At 34.7% G+C, this 20,606-nt stretch overlaps 1 protein-coding gene across 3 annotated transcripts in view; it reads right to left on the reverse strand.

Moving 5' to 3' along the window:
- The window catches only part of Best1 (bestrophin 1), a 99,339-nt gene extending 87,366 nt beyond the window's left edge, over positions 1-11,973 (reverse strand). For 2 of the 3 annotated variants that reach the window (XM_073961362.1, XM_073961361.1), the window contains exon 1: positions 11,645-11,971. The gene's annotated coding sequence lies outside the window, so the exon portion shown is untranslated. Of the gene's footprint in view, positions 1-11,644 lie in introns of all 3 variants that reach the window. The other variant, XM_073961365.1, reaches the window with a different exon arrangement.
- Between the last annotated feature and the right edge of the window lie 8,633 nt (positions 11,974-20,606).

Genomic DNA, 20,606 nt, shown 5'->3' on the forward strand with positions numbered 1-20,606 from the left:
TCCCCGTACGCTGTCCATGGCACTATAGGTAATTTGCCCTGTTTTTGAGACAAAAATTAATAAAAGCGGAATTAAAGGATTTTTTAACTTTTTAAATTATTTATGTGTAAAAGTGAGATAAAATAAAGATTTTTACAGATAAATTCGGATATAAGGAACAACGGTTATAAGCAACTACGTATATAACGAACAAAGCTATTTATTCCAATGCCATTTTCATTAGTTTTCTTATACACAACAAACTGATGAAAACGACCTCGGTAGTAAGCAACACAAATTTTGTCCCCGCGAGTAGATTTTCCAACGAGTTGTTACTACAGTTTTGTATATTTTTTGAATATACGTTAATAAAGACGAGTTTAGTACTCCTTTAAACCGTATCAATGATTAATATGTAATAGAGAGATAAAATGAAGCTTACTACTGCCGCACCGTTTATAGAAAACCCGGATATACCGAACAATTTGTCGCCATTACTTATTTTACTTGCAATGCAATTGTAAACAACAATATTTTTTACATTTATTATTTATTTCCTCAAACCAAACTTCCACAATTTTAAGATTTTTTATTGAGAAGTAACCTAATAAAATCTCATAAATATCAAAAAACGGGCAAAATCGGGTTTTGAAACCTAGTAATACCAATGCAGAAGACTTTCAGTAATGTGTTCTAGGTGGCAAAATCACGGCCAAACACGGCCAATTTAGTATAAGTCTATATGAAGTGAGTTTAAGAAAAATAAAATATTTATTTCTGACTTTTTGTGTTTTTTGGTCGCTACCCAAAATGTTTAAGCTATATTATATATGAAATAAATTCCTCTCGCAATTGCCAATATATTCCATTTTACATATATTTATATTTGATCTATTTTTCCGCGGTTTTAAGTACATTGAAATATGCCTTACAAAATATATTTTTTTAGTTCTTCTTCGAAATTCTCATTTTGACTGCAATTAAAACCGCGATAATGACGCTATTTTGAAAAATGTCATTCATATTAATAAATTTTGACATGTTCTTTTTTCAATGCCAACTAAAAAATTATTATTATTAAAAGTTGCAAAATCGACTTTTTGCCTCAAAAACAGGGCAAATTACCTATAGTGCATGGTAGAACAAAAAAAGGTAACACCAATACCCAGCTTACTGAACTGGGCAGTAATGTTAGTCTCAAATTCCATACGACATTTTATATATTTATTTTTATGTTCGATGTATATTAGAGATATACACTCCACGTCAGTAGAATAGAACACCTACATTTTTGTTATTGTTAGCTTATTTATCCCAAAACGAATGAATCTGCGTTTTCAATCTTGTGGGGATGTAAAGTCGATAATGTTCCATATCAAACACAGAAAAAAATAGGTTTCTAGTTCTTCGCGAAATGATTTTCTGATCATTTGTCCGATAGTACTATGAAAAATAGGCATTTATTTTTGGTCATCAGGATAGAACAGTCACTTTATTTTCGCGAATTTTTGAGATAGTAAAGCCAAATTTTCTTTCAGTCGATAAAGCAAGGCTTTCTAATCATTTTTCACCAAAGAAAACCTATAAATTATTCCGCGGACACTGAAATAACAGCGTTAAAGGGTTTAAATTGACAGATATTGGAAACATCTCGGAATATCAATAGGAGTCGCGCAATTATGTCATATTTCTTCACAATAAGATAGAATATGACACAGACAACCTCGACGGATACAATCGAGTGCTTCGGATGCTGATAAGATGGAATATTTTCAAAATATTTATGAAAAAGGTCAAAATTTCTTAAAAAAACCATGATGATTTGTTCAATAAAATGGATTTTCCGCGAACAAGTCTGCCGATCAAAGGTTTGGAAATATGCTCCAGATTTGAAGGAAGATAATCTGATACGAAAACAACCGTTATTTTAATACACTGAGGAAAATTTTAGTACCTTATAAAACAACATACGAAACCTAAAACCTAAATTTCCATGACTGTGTTTTCCCGCGAAAACGGGGCTTTTACATTTGCGATTTCAGTTAAAAAAAACTACTAATTCGTAAAATCCGGTATGGAGAGCATAAACTGGTCCATTTATATTGGAGCATAACACTGTTAAGAACAGTCGCGGACACCGAAATAAGAACACATATAAAATTCAAAATCCAAAGGGTGTGTTCAATTTGAAAAATGTGCTAAAATTTCCCTCAGTGTATTAAATAGCGGTTATTTTCATATCAGATTATTTTCCTCTAAATCTGGGGTATATTTCCAAACCATTAAATGGCAGACATGTTCGCCGAAAAACCATTTTATTGAACAAATCATCATGGTTTTTTAAGAAATTTTGACCTTTTTCATAAATATTTTGAAAATATTCCATCTTATCAGCATCCGAAGCACTCGATTGTATCCGTCGAGGTTGTCTGTGTCATATTCTATCTTATTGTGAAGAAATATGACATAATTGCGCGACTCCTATTGATATTCCGAGATGTTTCCAATATCTGTCAATTTAAACCCTTTAACGCTGTTATTTCAGTGTCCGCGGAATAATTTATAGGTTTTCTTTGGTGAAAAATGATTAGAAAGCCTTGCTTTATCGACTGAAAGAAAATTTGGCTTTACTATCTCAAAAATTCGCGAAAATAAAGTGACTGTTCTATCCTGATGACCAAAAATAAATGCCTATTTTTCATAGTACTATCGGAAAAATGATCAGAAAATCATTTCGCGAAGAACTAGAAACATAATTTTTTCTGTGTTTGATATGGAACATTATCGACTTTACATCCCCACAAGATTGAAAACGCAGATTCATTCGTTTTGGGATAAATAAGCTAACATTAACAAAAATGTAGGTGTTCTATTCTGCTGACGTGGAGTGTATATTTATTGAAGAACAAATTTATTCATCAGAAAAAAACTATTTCCCATAAAGACTTCTTCATATCGTTGATATGTAACCTCCTCCAAGTCCGAACGACATACCGCACACTAAAACACCGCTTATAGAGGCGGTACAATATTTGATAATATGCGTTGTATTTTGTTAAACTTGAAAAGTATAAAGCCCTAATAAACGTGTGCTATTTTGATTTCAAAAACAAAAATTTGAAGCAACTTCTCTTTTTTCGATGAATTACCAGCGATCCCAAACATTTTTGCAGGAATTTTACTTTCTGCGACAAATTCATTTAGTGGAATGATATGGAAACACTCATATTAAAAATGTATCTAGTTTTCATTCATGTTTTCCAAAATATTCAATCAAATGTGAAAAGATATTAGTTTTTTAAATTCCAAGGCATTTCCTTATTTTGTTTACATTTATCTTTGACACTAACTTTACAAACAAACACAAATTCCTATGTGGTTGTTGAGTTGTATTGGTTGTAGTACTTACTTTACCTCTGTAATAAAAAGTTGTTTTCATTTATATTTTTCAAAGCAAGGCATATTTATACAAGGTAGAAGTGACAATCAGCTGTATTCTTACTTTTTTGTAAATTTAGTTTTCAAAATGTAATAGGGTCTACTCATGAAATTTGAAACTTCAAAATTTGCTACCATAAAATTCTTCTTTTCGCCGGAAACGTGTAATAACAATGACCTACGACAGTTTTGAGTGCTTTATATTTACATTATGATTCAAATTTGTTCTATTTTAGAGGATTTTCAAAATGCATTTATGTTTTTCCTGAACAAATTTTTGGAACGACCCTATTATTCATTATTTATCTTTGACAATTAATTTTCAATAACAACAATGTTGTTTTTGTAAATTTGTTAGTTGTTGTAATTCATGCATTTACCTTATATGAATATGCCTTGTTTCAAAGTATGTCACTAAACACAGATACTGACGGTAAAAGAAATTATTTTATCTCTGAGCCACTGTAATAATGCCAAATAATACTATATTTGCTGTGCAAATAGAATTTTGCCCCCTCCCCTCACACAAACGAACAACATTTGCACCCAAATGGTTGGTATTTGTTCTCAATGAAAGAAAAAATAAAAATAAAAATGGGGACAACATGAAAAGTGTTGCGTCGTTGTTATCCACTCTTGTATCTGTGTGTCGTCTGCACGATTAGTTCGTTTGTCAATGTTCTTTTACGATAAATTTTCACGCAATCCGAAAGGGATAATTACACAAATACAATTGCCAGTAAAAGTCAAAAGTGCATTGAACAGTCTTTTTTGCCAGTTGCTTTTCGTTGGTGATTCGCATGTTAAAGAAGAAAGAATAAACAAAATAAAATCATGACAGATGAAGGAGGAAAATCAAAACAAAACAAACATTCACAACCCTCTTGCGGAATTCTCGTTTTATTCTCCGCAGTGTTGAAGAGACAGACAATTTTGTTCGTTGGCATTCAAGCTTTTTGTTGTTGCGGGTAATGTCAACAAAACAATGTTGTCGTTGTTGCTGTTGAGACAACGATGAGATAATGACGGCTTGAAAGTGTTGAAGAGGCAAATAATAAAAGTACCCTTTGTTGCTTTAAGATAATGGTCGATTTTTTGAGACAATTTTTTGGTCGGATTGTTCTAAATGAATTCTTTGGAATGAAACCATGTGGAGATAAACAAAAAGACCTTACCTTTTTAGGACTGTCATATGTAAATTTGTACATGGAATATCGAAATTCATATAGAGAAGGTGCAGTTTAAAGGTACAAGGTCCATTTTACCCCTTACAAGTGTCAAAGATACAGAAATACAAATATAGAATCAGCAAATGATAAAAACAACAAACCAATAAAGAAGTAAATCAATCATTTTTGTAGCCATCGCATGTAGAGACGAAGCATAATTAATGTCAGAAATAAACTTATTTCAGATAAGACTTAAGGCTTCTGATATTGTACACAGCTTCCACAAGCTTTCCTGAGACCATATTGATGTATAAATAGAATGTTATTTTCTCAACTCACGAAGCGATATGCTCATTTTAAATTTTGCTATACATTGCAATATCCTCTTATTGAATATTCTGAATAGATTTATGTTTTGGAGAAACATCCGTTGGATACAACATTGTATTGGGAACGTTGGATCGCATAGCCTGCCACCATGGAATGGTGAATAAGAAAACTTGGGTTCGCTTAGGCGGTTTTGGACATAATCCAGAGCAGAAGATCTTAAGCTCCGTCCACATATCAAATGTATTTAGTTTAGAAAAAAATTGTATGGGTCCACGCAGTCCATATCTGCGCTCCGTAACCATATATGTATTGAGCGGCAAACTAATGGAAACAGTTTATATTTTGCTGTTAAATAGATCAAAGGTTTGGAGATGAAAGATTTCCACGTCAAATTTATCGACATTTAAAAAAAAAAAAAAAAAAAACATTGTTCCACAACATCCTATACGGGACAAGGGAGACTTCTCTCATATCAATGAGTGCACCCCGATTCATATTTAGCTCAATGATATGGGACCTACTGTTTATCGCCGAGTCCGAACGGCGTGTCTTAAGACACCACTTATGGAGAAGTTTTTCAAGGCTGAAATACTCAGAAAATGTCGCCAACATTACTGAGGGGTATTTTGCCACCGTTGAAAAATGTTTGATGTTGCTAGGCCGGGGAATCGAACCCCCGACCTTCTGCGTGCAAGGCGGGCGTGCATACCATTGCACCACGGTGGCACCCTTATCGACATTTTAGTTGCTTCTTTTTCTTTCGTAAATTGTTTGGTGCCAATATTATTCCGAGGCACTTGCAATGTTAAATATGTACGGCGTAGTAACTCTTCCGGAAACCTGATTGTTTCTTCTCTATTGTTATTAAAGTCATTATTATCTCCTTTTTTAAGTTTTAGAAAAATTATTCCGGTACAAAAGTCCTGGCAAAGCATTTACATAATCGTTCTAAGAAATCATCTGTTGCATGGAATCCGGTCATCGCCCGTTGCCATATTGTTCTTCAGAGTTCTTAGTTGCACTTTTATTTCATCGATTGTGAAGTTTACATCTGGCAGCATATCTATCTATCGGATTAAAGCAGGGACGAGCTTCTTTGCTTAGATCGTATAGTGAGTGCGCCCACTGAGTAGTTTTTGCTTCTCTCTCTCACGTACAGTGTAAATGAATGAAAACAAACAATAACATAATAGCTCTGTTCCTTTACCTGCCTGAGGTTACCATTTCTTACCATTTTTAACCTGCAAAGCGTTCCTTTACTTCAACAAGCATACAATTTATATGAGACCAGTTCACCACTTTTACCATTTTTTGCCACTGTTACCATCTTTTAAAGTAAAGGAACAGACCAAATGTGGTTGTTGCTTTTTTCACTCATACGTTCATACATGTCTTCGCTTTGGTTGTATTTCTGCGGTCGTCGCTGGATTAAAGAGACATATGATATATCGCACCTGTTCAACAAAAGGGTAGTAACTCAAAATTTTCTACTTTTCAGTAGAGACAACAAACGATTTATGTTAATGTTAAAGATATAATACACAAAAACTATGCCATCGTGAAGATATATTTTTTACTACACTACAGCACTAGATTTCTTTTTATTTCATTAACTATTTGATCATATTTCTAACCATTTTTCGAGTTTCTACCATTTTGTTGAAACAAATGTTTGTTTTAGTAGAGAAATTATTTCGACTTGTGCCCCTTTAACTGAAAAACGGGCGGCGATTGATAACATTAAGAGGGAACAATTCGAAATACTACTCTTTTCCTGAAAAAATCGCGATGTAAATGCCTGAAACATGTGGGCGCAACTTGAAATAAGTCTCTTTTGTCGATACAGAGTAGTTATTCTGAAGAGATGACAATTGACATATCGATATTTTTTGATGAAAGAGTAGACAAAACATTGGGAATTTTTTACAGTAGGTGGAGTTGATTATTATGTATCGTTTGTTGGTGAAAAGTGAAAATTTCAAAATTTTGAGTTACTACCCTTTTGTTGAACAGGTGCTATATGTCTTTAAAGCAGATATGAACATGGGGAGAGTATTACTGTATGTTCATGTTTTTTGAGAATTAATTAAAATTTAAGGTCTGCTTTTAGACATCCACAGAGATACAACAGTCGGTATTTAGATTGTCTTGTCTGGTTTTCTTAACCTTTTTCAACAGGCCTTACTGTCGTATGTTCTCTCTAATATTACATACTTCCATGCTTTTCTAATACTCGGGTTTTTAATTTACATAAATTATCATATAGTTTTCTTTGATCGACGTATGTTTTTCTATCATTTGAGTTCCCAGATTTCCTGAACTTGTTTAGAAAGTGCAACGATTTTTTTCTGCTTTGAAAACATTCTGTATCAGACCATTTGTTTTTGAACGTAATATTTGTATTATGGGGTCATCCCACATGTAAATGTCAGAAAATCGAACAAATTTTACTGGCTTATTTTAAAGTAGAAGTAGCATTAAATATGCGGTAAAATGTTCAAGTCGGAATAATATTGTCTGAGATTTGTGTTTTGTTTACAACTAAGAAACTAAAAACCTTTTTTTCTCGAAATGACATTTTGAAATCGATGCCAACACCAACTCCAAAACTAATGAACCTATCGTCATTCAATTTTGTGGGGTTATTAAGGACATCAAAATCTAGACCTTTATCGATCGATTTTATTTTAAAAAATTTTCCCGTTTTATGACCAGAAAATGACAGTTTTTTATCCAAAAATGTTTGACTTTTTTGGTTTACCATTTCAGTAAAAAATAATATTTTTTAAAAATCGTTCAACAAGGAAAAAAAATCACTAGTGGTGTCACCCTTTATATGCATTGTTCGGAAAAGCCTCTTGTATTATTGCATCCGTAAGCCTTTCAGAGCCTTTTGAGTAAATAAATTTGTTTCCATTTTTCCATGCTAATTTTGGCGGAAGGTTGAAATGTTCCTTCTTCTTTGAACTCGTATATGGCTATGAGGGCGCACGTGGAAAGTAGTCGGGCCATATTTGACCATCTACTTGGAAAGAGCACAGGAAGTCTAGTATTTCAGGCGTTACTGCACACAAATCAATTTTGGAGCCATTTCTGTTTGCAAATGTAAATTTCCCTTCTTCATCTCTACTAGCTCGCCCGTTCAAATTACAAGTCCATTATCACTACAGAATTTTAGATGTTTTTTACCATTGAAGTTAATCGTTTTGTCAAATGTGGTACACAAGCGGAAAGGCTAAGTCCAGTATGGAGCAATGATTTTTTGAACAGGTGAAATTTGAATTACCTACCTCCGAAAACTTTTTCAATAAATACTGGAGAGTTTTTACCGAACTATAGTTGCTCCTTCGTATTATTTTGTGAACATTCAAATGTCTAGATATTTTCTGGCTCTAATCATATGATTAAAAATTTCCAACAGAAATTGTTTCTGCTACAATTGCTCCTCAGTCCAAGTTCAAAATGTTCATGGTAGCACATACAGTGAATCACAGTCAAAAGTATCCACTTCAATTTCTTTCATTAAAACTGCGATTGCTAAGAGTTAATTAATGATAGCGATTTTATTCTTTTTTATATTTTTACATTAGTGTCTTAACTTAAATATTATAAAATAAAATTAACAAAATTCGAAACAAAATTAACAAAATTACAGTATGCAAAGTTCATATTCGTACACCCCTAAAAAATGAATAAAATCGTTAATAATTCCATATTTTATGTGTAAATATGAAATAATTGATAGGAACTATCATAACGAAGAAAGATTTAAGAATAACAAAACAAATTTTTAATTTATTCCGTCATTTAGGTATAGATGGCGCCTGTGTGGGTGGCAAAGTTCGTATTCGTACACCTATAAGCACTATACATTTGGAGTTTTTAAGAATTTTCAAAGCAAAATACCGCACATTTTTATTCTTTTCTTCTTTTGGAATGCCTCTACTATAAAAATATGTAAAAACAACCGTAAATTTATTAAAAATTTTGCATGAATAAAAAGTCGGACGAATATTTGAAATACTTAAAAAAAAGTGCTACATATGATTAAATTTTGCAAATTATTCCCGAATTTTGGACGAATATAGCTAACAGCAGTCCTTCTGTAACAATATTCGGGGTCCAATATGAAAATAAATGTCGTCGGCGTTTGGAATTGCAAAGAAACGTAATTCGGGCTTTGGAAAAGTAAACACATTTTTGTTTTTTACTTGGTGAAAATCGCAAGTTTCGTTTTATATTTGACATTAAATGTATTGAAGTTTTAGAATACGGTTTCGGAAATCATTTTATGTCAAGAGATATCGGAAATAACGAGGAATAACAAATTTTTAAGGAAGAAAATTTCCCCGAAAATAATGCATTGCTTCAAAAGGTTACCCCACGTTCTTTCCTGGAAAATGTACTTCATTCTTTTGACATTTTTGTACTCATTATGGATCTTTCGGTAAAAAAAATATAATTTTCAAGACGTACAAACCATTATTTTCGCAATTTTGGCAGCCATAACCCTCGATCATATTAAGCGTAGAATTTCATTCGTACGCAGACAGTATGAAAACTTGTACAGTTTAATTTTTCTTCATAATTTCTCACAGTTTTCGACACAAAATGATTTTCGAAACCGTATTCTAAAACTTCAATACATTTAATGTCAAATATAAAACGAAACTTGCGATTTTCACCAAGTAAAAACCAAAAATGTGTTTACTTTTCCAAAGCCCGAATTACGTTTCTTTGCAATTCCAAACGCCGACGACATTTATTTTCATATTGGACCTCGAATATTGTTACAGAAGGACTGCTGTTAGCTATTTTCGTCCAAAATTCGGGAATAATTTGCAATAGTTAATCATATCTAGCACATTTTTCTTAAGTATTTCAAATATTCGTCCGACTTTTTATTCATGCAAAATTTTTAATAAAATTACCGTTGTTTTTACATATTTTTATAGTAGAGGCATTCCAAAAGAAGAAAGGAATAAAAATGTGCGGTATTTTGCTTTGAAAATTCTTAAAAACTCCAAATGTATAGTGCTTATAGGTGTACGAATACGAACTTTGCCACCCACACAGGCGCCATCTGTACCTAAATGACGGAATAAATTAAAAATTTGTTTTATTATTCTTAAATCTTTCTTCGTTATGATAGATCCTATCAATTATTTCATATTTACACATAAAATATGGAATTAATAACGATTTTATTAATTTTTTAGGGGTGTACGAATATGAACTTTGCATACTGTAGATAAAAAATAAAAATTGTTAGACAACATCGATTTCTACCTTACAGTGAAAAGTATCCACTCTGAACGTTTTATGAAACAAAAAGGATTTCGTAGAGTTTTAGCACTTGATATGACATTATTTGTTATCCTTTATAGCTTTTAGCCTTTTTGGCAAAGATTTAACTACATTTTCGGTGCAAAATATCTGCATTTTTACCCCGTTCTCCTATATTTTAGATGTTATGACTTCTTAAATTCGTCTCCAAAATACTCCATTAATTGCGCATAGGATTCAAATCCGTGGGTCGGGGAGGTGTTTGAATCACTTTTGGACAGTTATATGGCATCCATTCTCGAAAAAATGTGTGATTTGTGCTTGGGGTCACATCTTGATAAAATTGGAATGTTGTTCCAAATCCCGTTTTTTAGCGCTACATTTCAAATTATCCTTCAGAATGTTTAAATAATATATCTTATCCTTATTTCCCTCGATAAAAACAAGATTCCCTGCACCGGAAGCACTCATACAACCCCATACCATAACAGAGTCTCCTCTGGGCATTACGGTTGGAATTGTGTGTTTAAGGCACAAGGCCGTACGACATACCATAATTGGTTCTTCCGACCAAAACAGGCTATTATTTATGCCAATGAAAACAAATTTAACCTGTTTCGTTTAGATGGACCAAATAAGGTATGGCGTACAGCAAATACGGCCTTGGACCCTAAACACACAATTCCAACCGTAAAGCACAGATGAGACTCTGTTAACTCTTAGCAATCGCAGTTTTAATCAAAGAAATTGAAGTGGATATTTTTGACTGTGATTCACATTATCTGGACATTTTCTGGATCTAATCACAAGATTAAAAATTTCCAACAGAATATCACCTGTTTGTTTATACTACACTCGCTCCTCAGTCCCTAGTTCATAATGTTCATGACATATTTTGGTAGCACATACTTTAAAATGGAAAAATGGCAACACTGGCGGTGGTAGCAGCACAAACTTCTCTTGGCGGAGTAGGAGAATTTTATTTCTGTTTCACTCTGAATTTTTAGATTTTTGCACACAACAACAAAGACAACTTACTATTCAAACAATAGCAATAACAACAACAGCAACAATCGATCTGTCGTGCAGTGGGGTGCAGATATGAATTACAAAACTGCGGATATAAGACAGATATACTATGAACTGAATTTATTTATTAATCATTTTAAATGCCGCTGAAAATTAAAAAATGCACAGACTTGTGGAAGGGGGTTTACCTAGAACCTGTTTTTTTTTTTAATTTTATAATTAAAAATAATGGATTTTCCCACTTTTTGCACTCAAACAACGCTGAAACAAACACCCACAGGCAACAACATTAATTGGTCACTTATTATTATTGTTGTTGTTTGCTCTCACAATTATAGAATATCGAAAGGTTTGCGGAATAGTTTCATTTATAAAAAGTTTAAACTTTAAATAAAATAATTTATTTTTAATACCGTTTAGAGTAGTTAATTTCACGACTCGATGATGAATTATTTACTATTGCGCTTTGTTACGTTTATGTCGTTTTTTATTGTTGTTTTTGTTTGTTATTTTTTTCAGCACTACAACAAAACACTACTGGTAAGAAATTACATTACACATCGCGCGTCGTCCAAAAAAAAATTTGCAGAACATAACAAAACAATTGAAGAAGAAGAACACCACCGACAAAGAAACAACAACGCGCCAAACAATCAAACCAACTCAACGATACGAATCACAGACAGCGGGCAGCACAACCACTCACGACCGATGATTTGACTTGATGTGAATTGACTGCCATAGGAAATGTCAGGCAAGCTCACAAACAAGAACAGTCAACACGAACATGTACGAAGTTCGCTTTAAAATTTCATTCAGTTTGACAGTGTTGGAACCAACATCTGGATTTTGGTTGGTGGAATCGTATAAAGAAAATGAGAGAGTTTTCATAGTGTTGACTATAAATTTTATAGATATTATATGTATATAAAATATAGATTTTATAGTAAAAATCTGCTTGATTTGTTCAGTTTTGTTGCTGTTGATCTAACTTTATGACAGACATTTGTTACGAAAATGCGCTTCGGTATTTTCTTGAAAAGTACTATTGTACTGAATTTTCCATCCTTGGACTGACAGAACAATTGGTTTGTTTGTTGATTGATTCGCTGAGTGTTTGAGCAGAGTTTTTTGGTTTGGCCACAGAGCATGAAATGGATTTTCGCAACATGTGCTTCAGATACTAGCGATGAAATACAGTGGAACTTGTTTAGAATAGATTGGATACAATAAACTATGGTGTACGAGATTGAAGATGTGATAATGGAATATCAATAGAGTTAATTCGGACATTTGAAGGTAAGTACGTACATATTGATTTATTATACTCGAAAATTGCATACAAGGAATATAAGACCAAGACGCGCAATGCGTCCATTGAGATCCATTGAGATCGGACCAACTGTTAAAGTTGGTTCCTATAATTTTGAGGTAGTAAAAGACTTCGTATACCTCGGCACCGCCGTAAACACAACAAAATAAAAAGAAGAATTGTATTGGCCAACAAATGCAACTTTGGCTTAAGTAAGCACTTCAAAAACAAGCCACAACTCATCAAACAAAAATAACGCTTTACAAAACACTGATACTACTCCTGCTGATGTATGGATCCGAAGCCTGGGTACTTGCCCAAGCAGATAAGGCAGTGCTTGGCGTGTTTGAGAGAAAAATTCTTCGAAAGATCTACGGACCAATCTGCGTTGACGGTGAATATCGAAGTCGTATGAACCACGAGCTATATCTGCTATACAACGACATCAATATAGTTAAACGTATCGAGATGCAGCTATTGCGTTGGCTAGGCCATATAATAAGAATGAGTGATGATGAACCCGCTAAAAAGGCGTATAAATTCGAGCCACATGGCGGTGCACGCAGAATTGGCAGGCCAAAAAATAGATGGCGCAAACAAGTGGATGAAGAGATGACAAGGCGCGGTATCCCAGAAAGCGAAGCACTAAACAGAGAGAATTGGAGATATTTTCTTAGTTCGGTCTATGAAACAAATGTTTTGTAATGGGCCAGCTAAGTAAATAAGTAACTTGTATTCACGGTGTAAGTTACATCAGGGGCAAGTACATACTTCCTGAGAAAACAGCCTGAAAGTTACGAAAACCCGTGTGACACCATGTGTACTGCTTGGAGCGCAAGATAACTCTCGAACGGATCTGTCGATTCGGTTCAGAATTTGGCTTTCGTAATATTTTGTCCAAACTTAGTTTAAGTTCAAAGATAAGCCGTCCCGCACAAAAGTTCAGAAATGTTCGAAAAAATTGTGCGCATGCTTGAAGGTAGTGACCGATTTGACTTTACACACCCTAATATATCTACTAGCTATACATCAGGTTTGAATATGGACTAGGGATAGGTAATGGAAAGCAATAAACGATTTTTTGATTTTGGTCTAAATCTAAAAATGCGATATTTCGGTTTGGCGATTATTTCAGTTGTCTTAAAACTCGACTTTCGACTTTTTCATAATCGCAGAAATTCGATTATAATCGACTATTCATCGATTTTCGAGTTTTCTTTTGAAACTGCAAAACCGCCAAGTCAACAATCTATGGGCAAACTCGAAAATCGATCACAAGATCATCGATTATGCGATTTTCCCTCCAGACAAAAGTCGACAACGATTTTTAGACTTTTGACTGCAAAAAGTCGATTAATCGAAAGTCGATTAACCTATCCTTAATATGGACTCTACATATTTGTCCACTGCTTCGGTTACCTTTCACACAAAGCTTCGGATAAGTTGACTTTAAGACCAGTTTTTAGTTGAATAATTTTCATTTTGCCTCAATTACGACGGTGAAGTTTTTTTCAGGGGCAAGTCAATACTTCTTGAGAAAACAGCCTGAAAGGTGTAAAAAACCCCTATGCACCATATGCATCCTAGCACCTATGCATTTAGCCTTCGTCATATTTGGTCCAAACATAGTTTCAGTTCGAAGATGGGCAATACCGGTCCACTATTTCGGTACTTTCCCCCAATATTTAAACAATTTCGCTATACTGGTATGCACGATATCGCTTGAACGTGGCAATCAATTTGTTCCAAACATGGTCCTAATATTTTGTCAAAATTTAGTTTAACTTCTAAAATGACCCATAATGGTCCCGTCCATAGAGTACCTCCCCCTTCTTCTTCTTTATTGCGTATTCGATTTTCGAATGTTAGCGATCATATTACAATTGTCAAAAAATTACATATTTATGTTTTTATAAATTATTAACAAAATAGGAAAATATATCTCTATTTCTCGCAATGCCTATTAAATTTTCGGCGTTCTGGAATTCTGTCCATTGCTGGATATTTTGAATCCATGACATTTCTTTTCTTCCTCTGGTACGTCTTCCTTCTATGTTTGCTTGAAGTATTTCCTGGAGAATGGTTTATTTACGGTTTCGCATAATGTGCCCTAGATATGCTGTTTTCCGTTTCTTTATGTTGTTTAATAATACTCTTGTTGTATTCATTCTTCGCAATACTTCAATATTTGGTACATGCAGGACCCATGGTATTTTTAGTGCTCGACGGTACACCCACATCTCAAATGCTTCGAGTCGTTTGATATCTGCCGCTTTTAACGTCCACACTTCGACTGAATATAACAAGACTGGCCATATATACGCTTTTATGAAACGAAATTTTGTTGCAACATTTATATCATGGCTTATTAGGACTTTTTTATATTTATGAAATGCATCTCTTGCCATTTCTATGCGACATTTGATTTCTTTTGAGTAGTCCCATTGATCATTTAGCAAAACTCCCAGGTATTTGAAACTTTGTACCCTCTCAATTTGGAAATTTTGTATTTTTAAAATCAACTCGTTATGAGCGTTGTTCTTACTTATTATCATAAATTTTGTTTTGAGGGTGTTTATTTTTAGCCCATACAACTCACTACTTGATGTTAGTCTATCAACAAGATTTTGTAGGCCTGATATGCTGTCGGATATTAAAGTAGTGTCATCAGCATATCTGATATTATTTAGGTAATTGTTGTTTATCAATATACCTTCTTGGATGCCATCTACTGCTTCGTGAAAAATTTTTTGGGAGTAAATGTTGAAGAGTAGTGGAGATAAAATGCATCCTTGTCGAACTCCTTTAGATATTGCTACATCTTCAGTTAAATCTCCATTTATGTTGGCTTGGGCAGTCTGGTGCCAGTATAAGCTTTTAATACACCTTATCTCTTTCTCATCGATTCCAATTGCTGTGAGAATTTCCATGAGCTTATCATGCTCCACAGTGTCGAATGCTTTTTCGTAATCTATAAAGCATAAAAATACGTCTTTGTGGACATTTCTACATTTTTGAACGAGTATTTGTATGCAGAATAAAGCCTCACGGGTTCCTTTTCCTTCCTTAAAACCAAATTGAGTTTCTCCCATTTCCTTTTCACATTTCTCATATATTCTCTTCTGGATAATTTTAAGAAAAATTTTAAGAGCATGACTCATTAAACTAATGAGACGATAGTCATTGCATTTTTTGGCATGGGGTTTTTTTGGTATTGTTATGAAGGTGGATTTTAGCCAATCCTGTGGGTATATACCAGTATCGTAGATGTAGTTAAACAGTTTTGTCAGTAGCTCAATGTTGCTGTTATTTAGCATTTTTAATAATTCAATTGGAATTTCATCAGGTCCTGTAGCTTTTCCATCTCGAAGGGATTTTATTGCTGATTCTACTTCATTATTTGTGATGCTGTTTCCTATCATATAATCTGATGCATTGTTAACGTAGCTTGATCTGTTATCATCCTTAAATAGTGTTTGGATATATTCATTCCAGATATGTTTCTTTTCTGCAATTTCAAAGACCGGTTCATTGTTGTTATTAAAAAGGACAGATGGATTTGTATTCCTATATTGTCCAGATGCTTCTTTCAATTTCTTATGCAGGTTGAAATCGTCATGTAGGCTCATAAGTCTTTCAATTTCCTGACATTGAGTATTTAGGTGATTATTTTTAGCATTACGTATCTCTCTTTGAATTTCTCTATTTAGTTCCCAGTATTTTTCGTAATCTTTATTTTTAAATGCTCTTCTTTCATCCATTAGCTGCAGTATTTCTTGAGTCATCCAAGTTTTGGTCTTTGGTTTTATAAAATTGCCTAGGGTGTTTCTGGCTATTGAGTTTATAGTATTCTTTACATTATTCCATATATTTTCTATATCTTCGCTGTCGACATTATTCAGCTCTGTATTTAGTTTTGTACATACATCCGATTTTAGTGTTTGGTTTTGAAGTTTTCCTAAGTCAAGTTTTTTACTTTGTGCCTTTTTAGAATGAGTTTTTAGTTTTATGCGTATCTTTGCCATTAAAAGGTTATGATCAGATGGTACATCAGCACTCGGATATGTTGAGGCCTTCCTAATTGATGAGCAGTGTCGCCTGTTGATAAGAATGAAGTCTATTTGGTTTCTAATGATGTTGCCAATTCTGTCCTGTGGAGATTTCCATGTGTACAGCTTTCTTGGCGGTAGAGTGAAAAGTGTATTTGCTATCTTCATGTTGAATTCTTGACAGAATTGAATGAGTCGTTCGCCTCTTTCATTTCTTTCGCCCAATCCATATCGTCCTGTAACACCAGTTACTTCACCTCTCCCTACTTTTGCATTAAAATCACCTTGGATGATATTTATATCATGTGGTTTTGTAAGTTTAACAAGACTTTCTATTTCATCATAAAACATTTCTACTTCTTCATTGCTTCTGTCTGATGTGGGAGCATATACTTGAATTATATTGATGTTGAGCGGCCTTGCTTTTATTTTGATCATCATGGTCCTATCTGACTTGGGAAAAAATCCTACCTCGCTTTTGGAAATGTTCCCTCTAATGATAATCCCAACAACATTCCTATGATTCTTGTTCGAATTTCCAGAGAAGAAGATTTTGGCACCATGGGATACGAATTCCGAAACATTCGGCCACCAGGTTTCGCATACACCTAGGATATCTATATTCAGTCTTTCCATTTCGGATATTGTGTTGCTGTGTACCTCCCCCACAATAGCACAATATTTTTGTTTATGTTTAGTTTAGAATCTGTTCGAAGATCCTTTGGAAATGTATACCGATGCCGTTCCTTTTGGTCCTGTTTACAGCGATATTATGTTATCCGTGGACAAGTCCATGCTTCCAGGCATACTGGTAGAAAAGTTATACGATGACCCACTGAAATGACTAGTGGTCGCTATATCTATCGAAAAGATATGACTCCCAAAAAAAGATCCACTTCCATAATGGACTATGTCGATCCGTTCCTTTAAGTAGCTCCTCCGCAACATTTTTGAACTGTAATCCTAATCCACATTATTGTCGGCAAGTTGAAAGTTTCAATAGATGAAAGTTTCAATTCACATAGGATGATGGAATATCTCTGCCGGAAAGACGACTAATACTTTTTTACTTGTTTTTTTTTTAAGATATTCTACTCCTCCAAGGAATAAGGTTTAACGTAGAGGAAGATCTTAGCACCTTTATAAAGGAAAGGAAACTGTTCATATTTACGCCAACACGTGGACTGCACGAAAACAATCTGAAATTTTTTGGAAAGTTTGACAGTTTTTGCCCTAAACGTACTCAGGAAAGTTTGCCATACGACCGACCATGTGTTGTGTCGTTTGCAGTGACTTGAAATTATTAATTTTAATTATTTTGTGTTGTTTTTATACCCTCCACCATAGGATGGGGGTATATTAAGTTTGTCACTACGTTTGTAACTACTCGAAATAATCATTGTAGACCCCACAAAGTATATATATTCTTGATCAGCGTGCAATTCTACATCGATATAGCCATGTCCGTCCGTCTGTCTGTCTGTCCGTCTGTGGAAATCACTCTAGCGTCCGAACGGATTGACGTAGGTTGATGAAATTTTGGGAAAATATGTTATATTTACGTAGGACTTTTGGTATTGAAAGCGGGCTATGTAAGTCCACGCTTTCGTATAGCCCCCATACAAAATGACGCGTGACGCGTCGTCGTTTTAAGGAATTTTTAAGATATTTGGCCCATTTTACCACCAAATTGGTTGTAATTTGGTACTTTGTGTCTCCAGAGGCCAAAAAATATTCCTACCAAAGTTGGGTTATATGGGTCCACGTTTTGGTATAGCCCCCATATAAGGCCCCATATAAAGTACGCGTCATTTTAATATATTTTGAATGTATTAGACTCATTTGACAACAGAATTGGTTGTAATTTGGTATTTTGTGTCTCCAGAGGCCAGAAAACATTCCTACCAAAGTTGCGTTATATAGGTCCACGTTTTGGTATAGCCCCCATATAAGACCCCTTATAAAGTACGCGTCATTTTAATAGATTTTGAATGTATTAGACCCATTTGACCAAAGAATCGGTTGTAACTTTGTATTTTGTGTTTCCAGAGGCTAAGAAACATTTCTACCATAAAATGTTTATATAGGTCCACGTGTTGATATAGCCCCCATAATACAATATCTCCCGATTTTCGATATTTTGAACGTTTTAGCCTCATTATCACACCGATATGGCTGAAATTTGGTATTTAGTCTTCTTTAGGCGTATAAAACTTTCCCCCAGAAATTTTTAGGTATAGGTCCACGCCATCATATAGCCCCCATAGAACGGTACCTTCCGAATTTCGGTATTTTGAAGGTTGTGGCCACAATTATCCACCGAAATGCCTGAAATTTGTGGTGGAGGGTATAAAAAGTTCGGCCCGACCGAACTTAACGCTTTTCTTACTTGTTTTGGTTTATTTTGTTTTTATTGGCATGAGAAACACAAACGAGCCAAATCCAACGAAAGTTGTTCATGTAAGAAGCACTTCGAAGCAAATGGTCGCCTGTTTCTACAGCAAAATTGACCGTGTGGCGACTATACGGCTTCAGATATGTAGGACGGTTTATTCTGAGGGGTACACTATAATTTGATTGCCAGAAGTCTCCTGGATTGCGGGTGGTAAAGCGTAGTATGAGTGACACGAACTCCAATCAATTTTGAAAATTCTCGGAACAGTGCAGACTCGAACTGTCGTCCTTGATCTGTCACGACTTGAGAAGGCACTCCAAACCTAGATATCCAGCCGCTAAAAAATGCTTTTGCAACAGATTCAGCTGTTATGTCTTTTAATGGAATAGCCTCGGCCCATCTCGTAAATCTATCAATACATGTTAGACAGTATCTATACCCTTCCGACGGTGGAAGAGGTCCAATTATATCAATGCTTACTGACCTAAATCGGTCGTCTGGAATAGGAAATTGACCAACAGCGGATTTTATATGGCGTCCAACCTTTACTTCCTTTAAACATGACTTAGCCCAATTTGAAATTTCTTCATATTTGGACATACAAACCTATCCGATATCATCTTAATTGAGGATTTTGAGCCGGGATGTGATATGTTGTGTATCATGTCGAATACTTGTTTTCGGAAACGAGGTGTGATGTACGGTCTTGCTTTAGATGTTGATACATCACTGCTAGTGTAACCAAACATTTGAGTTCTTCGTCTTTAGATTGATCTTCCGCTAGATCTGAATAATTCAAGGAAGTTGGAAACGATATTGCGTTGAGCCGGGATAGAGCATCTGCCGTGATATTATCTTTTCCAGGTACATGGCGAATATCTACGGTATGCTGTCCGATAAAATCTAAGTGACGTAGTTGACGAGGAGATGCTTTATCTTGACGTTGATTAAATGCAAATGTAAGCGGTTTATGATAAGTGTATATGCAAAATTTGCGTCCTTCAAGAACATGTTGGAAATACTTAACTCCTGAGTATGCCGCCAAAAGTTCGCGATCATATTCATTATAACGTGTTTGCGTCTCAGATAATTTCTTGTGGAAAGGAGAATATCTTTAGCCCTACAGTCAGGAAATTCAGTATCCATAGTGAAACATCTGACAATGGTATGAGGCTGATAGACTTCGCAGCGGCAAAAAACATGGTAGTTATCAGCACCAGATTTAAACATCTCGACATCCATAAGGGCACCTGGCTGTCTTCATATCAGAAAACAAGACATTCATCGAGCGTGTTGGATGTGCGTTAGTTTCGAGTAGCAAACATAGACTTGGACCACTACCTTGTTGCAGCAAAGGTACGTACCAGATAAAACGTAGCAAACAAAGTGCGAACAGACACAACACGGAAGTTGGACATCGGTAAGCTGCAATCACAACAGATAGCCACAGCATATTCCACTCAACTGGTCCAACTGCTTAATCAAAGCACTCCTCGTCCCGATAACATATCAGGACAATGTCAAAACATTGCCCACTCCATGCAAACAGCCGCAAAATCAGTACTTGGATACCAGAGACCTCCACCAGAGAATCCATGGTATGACCAGGAGTGTCGTGC

This window comes from Musca autumnalis, unplaced genomic scaffold, assembly GCF_047663935.1.
Source record: "Musca autumnalis isolate F117 unplaced genomic scaffold, ASM4766393v1 scaffold_1, whole genome shotgun sequence".
Classification (NCBI taxonomy): domain Eukaryota; kingdom Metazoa; phylum Arthropoda; class Insecta; order Diptera; family Muscidae; genus Musca; species Musca autumnalis.